Source organism: Gallinula chloropus (assembly GCF_964237585.1).
Source record: "Gallinula chloropus genome assembly, chromosome: 2".
Classification (NCBI taxonomy): Eukaryota; Metazoa; Chordata; class Aves; order Gruiformes; family Rallidae; genus Gallinula; species Gallinula chloropus.
The window spans coordinates 53919056-53931267 of NC_140086.1; positions in this window are offsets into that span (position 1 = coordinate 53919056).

The following is a 12212-nucleotide window of genomic DNA, read 5'->3' on the forward strand; positions in this document are numbered from 1 at the left end:
AGCACCAGGATGGTATCTTGGGTTATTAACAATACAGGAAGGGTCATATGTCTTCTGACCTCAGAGTGCTGCTTCTGGAAAGGCTAAAGAACAAACAAAGTCCTTAAAGAATAAAAATGAATTCACATTTCCATGTATGCATTATTTTAGAGGAAGCTGAAGCTTTTTCCATGACCTATTTACAGTACTTTGTCCCACCACACCACGCCCTACACGTGCAATCTAGCAGGCGGTCGGTCTTGCAGCAGTTGAGATTCATTCTATCACTCTGTTTTTCACAAACAAATTCATGTACTAAAAATCCTTTAGAGCTGCTTTCAACCACACCGGCCCATACTGTGTCATATATGCCCCATGCCAGAGTCATGGGTAGCATAGATGGGGCCTAGGGCACTGATTTCGGTGAGGTCCCGTGATCTCCCCCGCAGAAGTTGGAGCCTGACACACATGAAAGTAAATATAAAGCTTTAAAAGTGTGATCAGCAGTTTGGGAAGAAGGTCAACTGTGTGTTTTATGTGTTACCATTTATCTGATGAGCCCGTGGCTGTGCCAGTTCAGAGGACGTACTGTGCCTTCAAAATTAATATTGCTGTCAGACTTGCCACTTACACAATGGCCTTTTAGCTTGGTAAGAGAATTTTTCCCTTCTTTCTGTTAGTAAAAAAAAACAGGTTTCAATGTGTTTTACATGCTTTTGATAAAATTTTATGCGGTTTTAGCCTGCCCTTGAGCACCTTGCTTGGTAAAGCACCTGAAAGAAAAAAATTACTTTCAAACACGACCATGAAGTGCTTCCCTGAATTAGAACATTATTGACCAAGTTTCATGTCTATAATAAAGCTAATAATAATAAAGCTAATAAAGCAGGTTACAGGAGCAGGATTTGAGATTTTTATTCAGATTTATAAGATAGAAGGAAAACAGCTAATGGCTATTGACAACCAAAGGTTGCTTTGTTGAAAGGTAAAGGCTCAAGGACAATTCCATCAGCACCACAGTGCCCAGGATTTTTTCTCACACTGAGGATAACTTTGTCATACTCTGTATCTCTTCATCCTAGACAGGATAACTTTTCCCAAGTCTTATGTGGAAAAGTCCTATTTATACTGCATTAAAACAATTTACATCTAAAACATATGTTACATAAAATATCAGATTTATTAGGAATTGCCTAATTTTTTATTCACTATCCTTTGTAAATTAAGTCACTATACAGACAGTAAACCCTACTAACTTTACCATGAAGTAACATGGAAGTTGCACTACAAGTAACAGTAAAAGTTCAACTCTCAAACAAATCTTGTCAGCTACAGAAATGCTTGTTCCAGAAAATGAAAATAAATTTGACTGAACTCCAAAATGGCAAAAAAAAAGATCAATAGCCCTTATTGGCAAAACCATTTCATCTATTAACAGGGGAGGAACGACTCAGAATTAAAGTTTTGACAACATAAACTCAATATTCTTAACTTCAGAATTCTATAATTAAAATCCTAGATTTGTAACCCCAGTCCTACAAACTTACCTACAGCAAAGGCTATCAAAAGACAACATGATAAACTAGGATAGTTTACTATCCATTTCTATCTACTCTTCGTTTTAACTGTATTTTGGTCTAGAAAATATTACCATTCCAGAATGAAAATAGTGCCTTGGGACTGTAGATATCATCTGGTTTTATCTTGCTCATAGTCAAGAAACTATCAGCAGTTGCACCTAAAGTATATTTCAAACGTTGTTGCAGTCTGTGACTGGCCAGTACGGCTGATACAGGTACTAATGGCCCAGCTCAGTTTTGGGACAGGCAGATATCACACTATCGGACACAAGTGCAATTTCACCCACTGCACCCCAGGCCCAAGCAAGGTTCTACTAAATAATTAAACCTGTGGAGAAAAATCTAAATCCTCCAGGCTGTGAGATGTCGATTTGAACATCTCCAGTTTGCTTTGAACATTAACCTTGTAGGATTTGAGAACTGCAGGAGTTGCTCAGCACCATCAAAGACATCCTGCAGACTTTTGACTTCAAACTGTCTCCCAAATGGGTGTAACAGGAGGGAAGGTTTCTAGGCTCCCACATTGGCATTTTGGACACAGGGAGATAAGGAATGACGTGTGCTTCCAGCAAAATGGATAATTGTCTCTTCAGTTAATAAGCAAACAGTGCATCTGGGTAAGCCTTACCCAAATTGTGATGGCTCCTGTGGTTGGTTCTTATCTTCGGATTTTCCTTCTGAATAGAGATAGAAATTGGGCCATTCTCACTAGTTTAGATTAGTTCCACCTTGTGAAAATGATAATAAAATAGCATTTGCTATGAAATAAAAACATATGAATAAAATGAAGAATTCTCTTTACTAGCTGTTTAGGCAAACAGTGTGACATACTTGGCAGTCACACTTTTTCCTGGGAAAAGTACAGGGATGCTGACCGGTGGTGTAGGGAAAAGGTCAGGAAGGCCAAGGCACGGTTGGAGCTGAACTTGGCAAGGGATGTCAAAAAAACCAAGAAGGGCTTCTACAGGTACATGAACCAGAAAAGAAAGGTTAAAGAAAGTGTACCCCCCCTGATGAGTGACAATGGTGAACTGCTAACAACAGATGAGGAAAAGGCTGAGGTTCTCAACAACTTTTTTTGCTTTGGTCTTCACTGGCAACCTCTCTCCTCACCGCTCTCAAGTTGGTGGCTCATAAGATGGGGTCCGGGGAGACTAAGTCCCTCCCACTCTAAGTGAAGGGCCTCTAAGGGAGAGGAAACATCATGGCAATTTTAAAAAAGGGTAGGAAGGAGGACCCTGAGAAGTAACGCCCTGCCAGCCTCACCTCTGTGCCTGGGAAGATCATGGAACAGATTCTCCTAGAAGCTATGTAGAGGCATAGGGAGGTGACCAATCCAACAGCTTTTTACAATGGAGTAACTACATCAGTGAGTAAGGGTTGAGCTATGGATGTCATCTATCTGGATTTCTGCAAGGCCTTTGATACAGTCCCCCACAACATACTTCTCTCTAAGTAGGAGAGATATGGATTTGAGGAGTAGACTGTTCAGTGGATAAGGAATTGACTGGAGGGTCACATCCAGAGGCCAATGGCTTCAAGGCCAGATGGAAGACTGTGACAAGTGGTGTTCCTCAGGGGTCTGTACTGGGACAGATGCTGTCTAATATCTTTATTAATGATATTGGCAGTGGGATTGAGTGCATTTTCAGCAAATTTGCCGATGACACCAAGCTGAGTGGTGAGGTTAATGTACAGGAGGGGTAGGATACCATCCAGAGGGACCTGGAAAGGCTAGAGAACTCAATCCAGGTGAACCTCTTGAGGCTCAACAAAGCCAAGTGCAGGGTCCTGCACCTGGGTTGGGATAATCCCCATTATCCATACAGATTAGGAGATGATGTGCTTGAAAGCAGCCCTGAGGAAGAGTACTTGGGAGTACTTGTGGATGAGAAGCTGCACATGAGCCACCAATGTGCGTCTGCAGCCCAGAAGGCCAACTGCATCCTGTGCTGTGTCAAAAGAAGTGTGGCCAGCAGATTGAGAGGTGATTCAGCCTCTCTACTCTGCACTGGTGACACTTCACCTGAAGCACTGTGCCCAGTTTTGGAGCCCTCAACATAAGAAGGACATGGACCTGTTGGAGCACATCCAGAGGAGGGACACAAAAATGATCAGACGGCTGGAACACCTCTCCTATGAAAACAGGCTGAGAGAGTTGGGCTTGTTCAGTTTGGAGAGGGCTCTGAGGGAGACCTTGTAGCAGCCTTCCAGTACCTGAAAGGTGCCTATAAGAAAGCTGGGGAAGAACTGTTCACAAGCAATAGGAATGGCTTTAAACTAGAAAAGGGTAAATTTATTAGGAATAAATAGGATATTAGGAAAATGTTCTTCACTATGAGGGTAGTAGATCACTGGAGCAGGTTGCCCAGAGTGGAGGCCCCATCCCTGGAGATATTCAAGGTCAGGCTGAATGGGACTCTGAGCAACCTGATCTAGTTAAAGGTGTCCCAGCTTATTACAGGGGGTTGGACTAGATGACCTTTGAAGGTCCCTTCCAACCTAACACATTCTATGGTTCCATGATAGGTTTCAGTTACAAACACTACCATTTATTTTTTTCAAAATGGAGTTCTCTGAATATTTGCAACATGTATTTCAGAACAATGTTGCCAGAAAAATTTCCACCAGTGAACTTCTGTATTGCTGCTAAACAGAATCATGAGGTTTTTGAGAATCAAACTTGCTTCAAAGTCAAACAGATGGCCACTGAAATCCCTCATGTTTCCAGTCATTATTTGCCTTTCCTTTTTACTAAAGTTTATCTCAATCAATTGAAGTCTTGCTGCAGAGCACTGTTGGCCTGAGGATAACTCCACAGCTACAATTCTCTCTGAGCGGCTTCAGCTACCAGACTGGCACCCATGAGAGGTAAATATGACTCAGCTACTTCCTGGCCAGCATTTTTTTGCTCCTTTCAAAACAGATGATGCAGTAACTGTCCTAATTTCTCTAATTTCTCCAACTAAGCAATTCATTTAAAGTATTTAAAGAGGTTTTGAAAATATGTATTTTGTATTATACATTATATATGTGCTTATTCACTGGGAAGGAAAGAGAATTGGGGAGAAAAATCCCTTTTTAAGTTGCTGAACAAAATAAAATTGCGATGACATATGTAGGTGGAAGAAAAAGCACATTAATTCTGTGTTTTGATTAATAGATCATTTAGTTCTCCATTTTATTAGAGTAAAAGCTATACTGGGTAACAGACACTTCTCCTGGTTAAAAACTTCTCATATTTTCAATGAAAATAGTTTGCAAAGTGAAAACATCATTGTATTGGTTATGCAAACCATCTGAGCTAAGCAAAAGACCTTTCAGAGTCTCCAAATCCTTTATTTCTTTTTTTTTTTTTTGCTTCAGGAAAGACCTCTACCATTGATTTGATACTCTTTTTATGGACGAAAACATTGTTCAAGAATGAGAAATGTTTCCACTGAAATCACTTATCAACTATTAAGCCATTATCTTGTTTTCTTTCTGGAAAGGACGATGCCAAAAAAATTCACTTTTATTATAGGTCAAATATTATCCTCACTGAGAACCTTGGACACAGCTTTTAAATGGATCTATAGCAATGCACTTTCTACTGCTGAGGACTTCTGAGATCCCAGCTCATCAAAATGTATTTATTTATTCAGCTCAACTTAACCATTCAGCTCCAGTTCAGGCCTCCTCTTCACAGGAGGAGAACTTCACTGAAGAGTCAGAGGACACGGGAACAAAGAGAAGGGGTTTCATTTGTTTGTTTGTTTCTAACTCTCCTTTGTGAGATCCCCCAGGAGTAAAAAAGAGAATAGTTCACAGTCTGGTAAGATCAGAACTGCAAAAGTATTTGCAGTGTGACACACAATAAAGCACCACTTGCCTGGAAACACTGTAATCCCACCCAGCACCATCCTGTGAGACCCGCAGATCGTCTCCAGACCCTGCCGCAGACTGGCTTCGGGAGCTAAGATTCCCCTCACCTCCAGAGACTCTTCATCCCTGGAGAGCCCTAAGAGACTGATGCAAACCAGATCTGACCCTCTGCAGAATATCTGGCTGGTTTTCTAGTTTCTTCTTCTACGGATGGGTGATTTTTTAAAGGCTACTTTAAAATGTGAGGTTCCTTTTCATTCCCAGTGGCAATGTTCATATCCCAGTCAATTTGTATTTATTTTACAAGCATATTTTCTTTAATCATGTCATGGACCTGACCACTAATTCTCTCCTTCTGGATGACTGCGGTGAGACCACACATGCTCTCCGCTCTGAGCACTAACAGATTGGAAAGGGATGAGAAGAAAGAGCAGGAACAAAATCCCATTAGAAACCCAATGCTGTTCCCATCTGAATTGTTCTTACACGGCTCCTCACCGAGGCAGCAAATTTCAGGATCTTCGGGCTCCATGGTCTGGATATCAATCCTTTTTTTTTTTTTCCATTGGTTTATGACTACAAAAGTGATGGCAAAGCTGTATCCAAAGAGCTATCAATTAGTCTTTGGAGACAGTCCAAAACAACCAAGACCCCATGCTATACTTTTCGGTTAAGAGACACCGAGATCAGAAAAGAACGTATTGAGCTGACAAGGCTGAGTGAATAAAGGGCCTCTGTGGAGCACCTAATGAGGGGAGTTTTGAAGTGCAGTACACCAGTTTTATGGAGGGATGACGCTGATGGGAAATCAAGTCTCTATATTTAAAGTGCTCATTGATTAGTTATTTCCAAATGCACAACCAGGATGTATTTTGAGCGCGCACTGGGTCCTCGTCCAAACTGTGCCTTCCCTATTTCAAGCAAATTGGCAAGCTGGAAAAGTTTGGCACAGCTACACAGGCTGTACTGGCCTCCAGTTTAAAGGCAATTGCAATTTGAATTTCAATCTCACCTAGAGAGGATTCTGAGAAGAAACTTGTGTTTCCAGATTGGAAACTACAAAGCGTTCAATTTGATTTTGACAGCAGTGTTATTGTCTAAAGGAGAAACAGATTGTGGTTAGTACTCCTGCCTTGACATAAAAAGCTCTCTTTCATCTTCCTGTCCAAGATGACAGGATCAGGGAGGCATCTTTCAGTAGCACAGGTCTCACCTGAACACCTGGAAAGAAAGCAATAGCTCAGAGACACGGTGTTAGGTTTACACCATCTGTGTAGTTCCTGGGGCAGATGTTTATACCTCTGCTGATGCAAGAGACACAGGAGAATCAGTCTGACAGTGTTGTCAGCTGCCCACATCTCCGCAACAAGCCCACTGACATTCATACTACATATGTTTTGCAGTTAGGGATTCAAGTGTAGTCTTTCTCTTAAGGACTGTAACTCTATCTCCTAGTCTTACCTTAAACCCACGATTTTTAAAGATAAATTCTATAAAATATCTTATTATTGTATGGGCATCACAAGCTCTCAGAGAAGTGATGGCTTGCAATGCATGCTCCGCATAGCATCCTGCTGGTGTCCCCATGGGGATGAGCTCCCTGTTTGCATATTCTTCAGGGCTCCAGCCCTCTAATCACCTTCGTGGCCCTCCTCTGAACTCTCTCCAACAGTTCCACATCTTTCTTGTGTTGGGGGCCCCAGATTTGGGATAAGAAGTCGTAGCGAGTCTTTGCTTACCACAGTCCTCCCTGTCAGATTGCCTTCTGGGAGATTATTTGATGCATGTTTCAATTTGTGTGTCACTAACCCAAAGGCAGCAGTTTATTATTGCTGCTGACCAAGAGTAAGTCCCAAAGTTCAATTTTTATTTGAAATGACCAATTGATTCAAATGTTTCAGGCAAAGCTCCTTAGCTTTAACTAAAAAAAAAAAACCAAACCCAAACCCCAACCTTTGAGTGGATGGTGAAATAAATCAGGAGTTTATTTGCTAGTTTTTAACAGGCCATTTGCTCAAGGTGGAATATGGCCTCTGGCACAGCATATGCCACGATCAGGGAGAAGTGCTTGGGCTGCGATAGCGGCAGCCACCGTCTTACTATTTTCCTGACAAATATTTATCTTTATGAGTTGTGTTATTTTTCTAGCCAACCTCTTTGTTACCAGCTCTTCAACAAACTGGAATGAAACTGTCTGAAATGCTATGGCAGATCCGGATAAATGCAATCATGATCATCTTATTGTATCAAACTGAATATAAAAATGAATATTAAAATCAGTATTATGTTGAATTAAATGAGCATTACTGCTTGCAAAGTACTCCTTGTGCTCTTCAGTTCAGCACTGATTTTTATATATCTCCTCCCAAACTGTTCCTTTTCAAGATCTGTCCCAGGCTGTCGGACCGACAATTCTGAATCGCCTTGTAGCCCAGGAATTTTGGGGATGAATCTGGAGGTTTTGGCAACTGGGCAGATGACAGGTGGTGCATCTGGCACGCAGTGAAAAATGTGGGAGGTGGTTTGGGAGTGTAATAAGAGCACATTAGCTGGATGTTTCTGCTAGGGTATTCAGTAGCAAAATATTTAATGATGCTGACATTTAAATTGTGATAATTAGATTTCCTAGTTAGCACCACATTGAGAAGAATGGGAACAGTTTATATATTGCTCAGAGCTATTATTTCAGACTGTCTGCAAACTCTGATTGGCAAGAATGACCTGGTTCATATTCTATTTATAAGTGAGTTTTATTTTGGCTTTAATGAAAGCTTAGCTTCTGGATCGTAGTTCTCTACCATTATGTGCCTCTGTGAGGATGGGAATCACGAGAAGCTTGCTTCCAGCCAAGCTCAGAGCTCATCTACTGATATAGCCCTACAACTCATTATGTCTGCAAATACTGGCCTGCAAACACAGCCATGACACTTACCATAGGTTTTGAGGGAAGGGAGGTTATCTAGATGTCTTAGAAGGTAGGCTGGATGTTTGAGTAGAAAACATTTTCTTTGCAAAAAGGTTGCAGGGTGAGCAAAGCAAACTCTTGCCTTGATTACCTCTCCAAGACATTTGTCCCCTTGCCATGGGAGTTTTGGTACACCAGGCAGAATGGAGAGCAGCACCCGCCGTGACACAGAGGAATGGCCTCCATCTGATGGATGGGTTCACTGCCTTTTTCAATAATGCTGGGAAGTGATCCATGTGAAAAAAACATCCTCTGCCATCTGACTTTTTCCTCCCCGGTTTCTTTGCAACACAACAGCTTCAGTGTATAGGATGAGGAAAGAATCTACCCTTTTGAAGAAATACTACTATTATTCTCTTCTTTTTTCTCCTTTGGGCAGGGGACTGGCCTCAGCATTAACTGTTCCTTTGCCCCACATGATAAACGAATTATTTCAGCTTGGATGTTCTCGTCAGAACTTTGGGGAAGGCAGATTTTCTCCTGAATAACAGCTTGCTGTCAGCTTACTCCTCAGCCAGGTGTGGCTGTGTGCAATTGCAAGCCCTGGAAGGAAGGAGCCCATCACACTGGTGCCTGGGACTGAAGATGAGAAGGGGCCTGAAAGGAGGTGGCATTGCTGAAGGAGGACCCATTCGTAGAAAAAGAAGGCTAGAGTAGGACAGGGGAGGCAGTAGAAGCACATAAAGGGTAAAAAGTGGGATGCAGGGATATGTGGTGGAGATGGATTGAGCTAAAAGACCAAAGGATATGTGTAAGAGCAAAGGGGAGTGAAAAGAGAGAGCATAGAGACAGATGGTCTGTAACCACAGGGGTCTTCTGCCCTCCAAGAAGCAAGGCTGATCCCAGGGGCATCTCCACCCTTCTCCTGTCAGAAGAATCTAAGAAATCAAATAACAATGTGTGAATCTCACCTTCCTTCATTTCCAAACGGCTGGCTTACAGTCTGGCACAACCCCCACCACTCCAGGAACAAAGGCCATCAGAAAGCAGAGATTTATACCATACTTGTGGGGATAAACAATACTGCTGGCTTAATACTAAAGTTCAAATGATGCATGCCTGGGTTTTGAAGAAATCATTAAGCCCAAATGAGCATTTCTATTACAGAAAAAAAAAAAAAAAAGGAAGAAAAGGAAGAAAAGACTGCAGAACAAAGGACTCAGAATTTAAGGAAAGCATCCAGAATCAACAGGGACTCAGTACACTCCCCATGCATGTGTTCACTGTGAGACAGTCTTTAATTAAGTGATCATGTAATATTTCATCCACAAGACCTTTGCCTGATTCCACGCACAGGGCAATGAGTCTTCACAATTTTTTGCAGCTCTTGAAAAGCACATTTCTGTAGCAGGCATTTTATTTTGCTCCACAGTAATTAAATGCATTTATTGAGCTGTAGTAGGTTAACAGGGGAACTATCTGAGGAGAAGCAGAAGGGAGGAATGACTTGACGAGTAACTAATCATTCATAAAATTCTTATAGCGACAGTTCCTACAGGGATTTCTGAATTTGCAAACTGCCTCATCTCTGCTTTATTTTTTTACTGTGCAAATAAGGCCTCCTTTATTTTATCTGGCCTGTGTATATAGTAAGGGGTGACCTTACGTAGCCACCTTCACCTTGGAGGAAGCACTGCGGTGGTCTTTCTATCAATATTGCTGCCCATTGTGAAAGTTTCAGGATGTGAGTAATGCATAACTTTAGACCTGCTGTCAAATCTGGCCAGTGGCAAGTAGCCAGCCAAGAGACAGACCCCCCCAGCCCACACTCGCACTCACACTCCCTCTCAGTCATTCGACCCATCGGTCACCTGAGCGTGAGCCCCTGGGCCCATTTCCCTCGGCCAGACAGCTTCACTCCACATATGGGAGCCTGAAGAAGTCTTTTTTCCCCAATGTCTACAGAATTAGTCTCACTCAGAAGGGTTTCACTCCCACATTTGTGAAGCCTTATCCTGGCCACATGGAATGCACTGGTGCTGCCAAGGGAGGAGGGCACCAAAATGCAGCCTGAGAATCCCTGCTGGGTGAGCATCATCAGCTGGACAGCCTGCAAACCAAAGCACACTGCTTCCTCAGAAAGGATAACTCCAACTATACACATACCCTTGAGCTTGAAGTATCTGCAAACAGTCAATTTGCTCATGGTACAGAAGCTTATCATCAGGCAACTAATTCAGCTTTCCTCCGCTGGGAAAATAAATTCTATTTACTTACCTGTTATCAGCAACAATAGTTGTTTAAAAAAGAATGAAACAGAACATGATTGATTAGTTCTTTCTCCAGCTCTTTGAGGATCCAAGGTTATTTTTGTCATTCATCATGCCACATTCACACAAGCACCATTTCTTTCAAGGTACCAGTGCGGCTATCATGGTAACGGAGTGGGTTATTCAGCAACGTGTTAGGCATTAGTAGCTGTTTTTCTCCTGTCTTCACTGTAACATGCAGATGAGATTTCTAAGGCTACCGTATGCCTTACAGCTTTTTCTCCCATACTTTATTTAGACAAGAAAACCTGTTGGTTTCTGTATAAATTTCAGTGTCTAGAAATAAACTGCAAACCTCTCAACTCAAACTGGAGTTCAGATATATCTCTTTGCTAGCAGAAAAGAATGAAAGCAGACCTTTTATTTATTTATTTGCTTCTTTATTCTTTATCTGCACGGCTAAACAGGGAATTTTCTCTTCTCTTTTTCTGAAAAGTCTTTTAACAGGGCTTAGGTCCTTTCTTCTCCCCTGGGTATTCTCTCCATGGAGCTGCAGTTGGTGAAAATAGAGTCAGCAGCGCTGCAACCATGCCCTTCCTTATCTGCTTGCTATGAAAGTCTGTCGATGGTTCTACAATAGACAGTATCATTTCCCATTTGCAACAGGTGGCAGAGCAAATGCAATCCAGGCAGGCGCTCACCCGGCATAGCAGCTGTGGCTCTACCTCCCCTGGGACAATCCATGAAACAGTCAATACACTTCCAAGGCATGATTCTTTTTTTTCCCTTAAGAAACTGTCTGTGTGCTTGGATAGGGAAAGCATACACAACCCTTGCCCTGATCCCAGCCTTTCTTCTCCTACATCTGGCATATTCACACTTTAGAGACACAAGCCTCTAAGCCAAGGACTCCTCAGGATCTGGAAGCCTGCACATCAGTGCTGAAGATGAAGGTTCACTCTCCTTCAGCAAGGTGGAGTGATGTTTTTTTTCCCCAACAAATCTTAAGGGATGTGGGCAGGCTCTGTGGGACATTATTTTTGGCAGTCAGATGCTGAAGGAGTAACAGCAATTCCACCATTATTTTTGGCAGTCAGATGCTGAAGGAGTAACAGCAATTCCACCACAGTGCAAGTCTTCTCTCCTTCCCTTCCTTAACCGCCCCAAAAGCTTCCTGCTCATTCCTCGTCTGGTGGGCTAGAAAAATGCGGGAGATAGGGGAGGTGGGGTAGGAAAATACAGGTGAGGAGGGGACAGATTCATATTCTCTCATTTTAGAAACCCCAAATGTATATGTGGTCTCCTTCTGTCTGGGACCTATGAGGATCTCCTCTTGCCACTCCCAATCAGCAAGAGGCACAGTGAAAGAGCACTGATGCTTAAACTCTCCTTTCCAAAGCACTTCCGTGCTCACATGGAGAAAGAAGACCCACAAGGATAGTTCTTGCCTTGAGTGAAGAAGAATTGCTTCTCTGTGTGGAGAAAAAGTGGGTGCATTACAGGACAGTCCCATTAGAAAAAAAAATATATAAAAAATGAAGAAAGAGGAATGACTGTGAATGACCTTCACTGAAGCACTCTGAGGCTCCAGCTCAGTTTTTGCCTGAACTGACA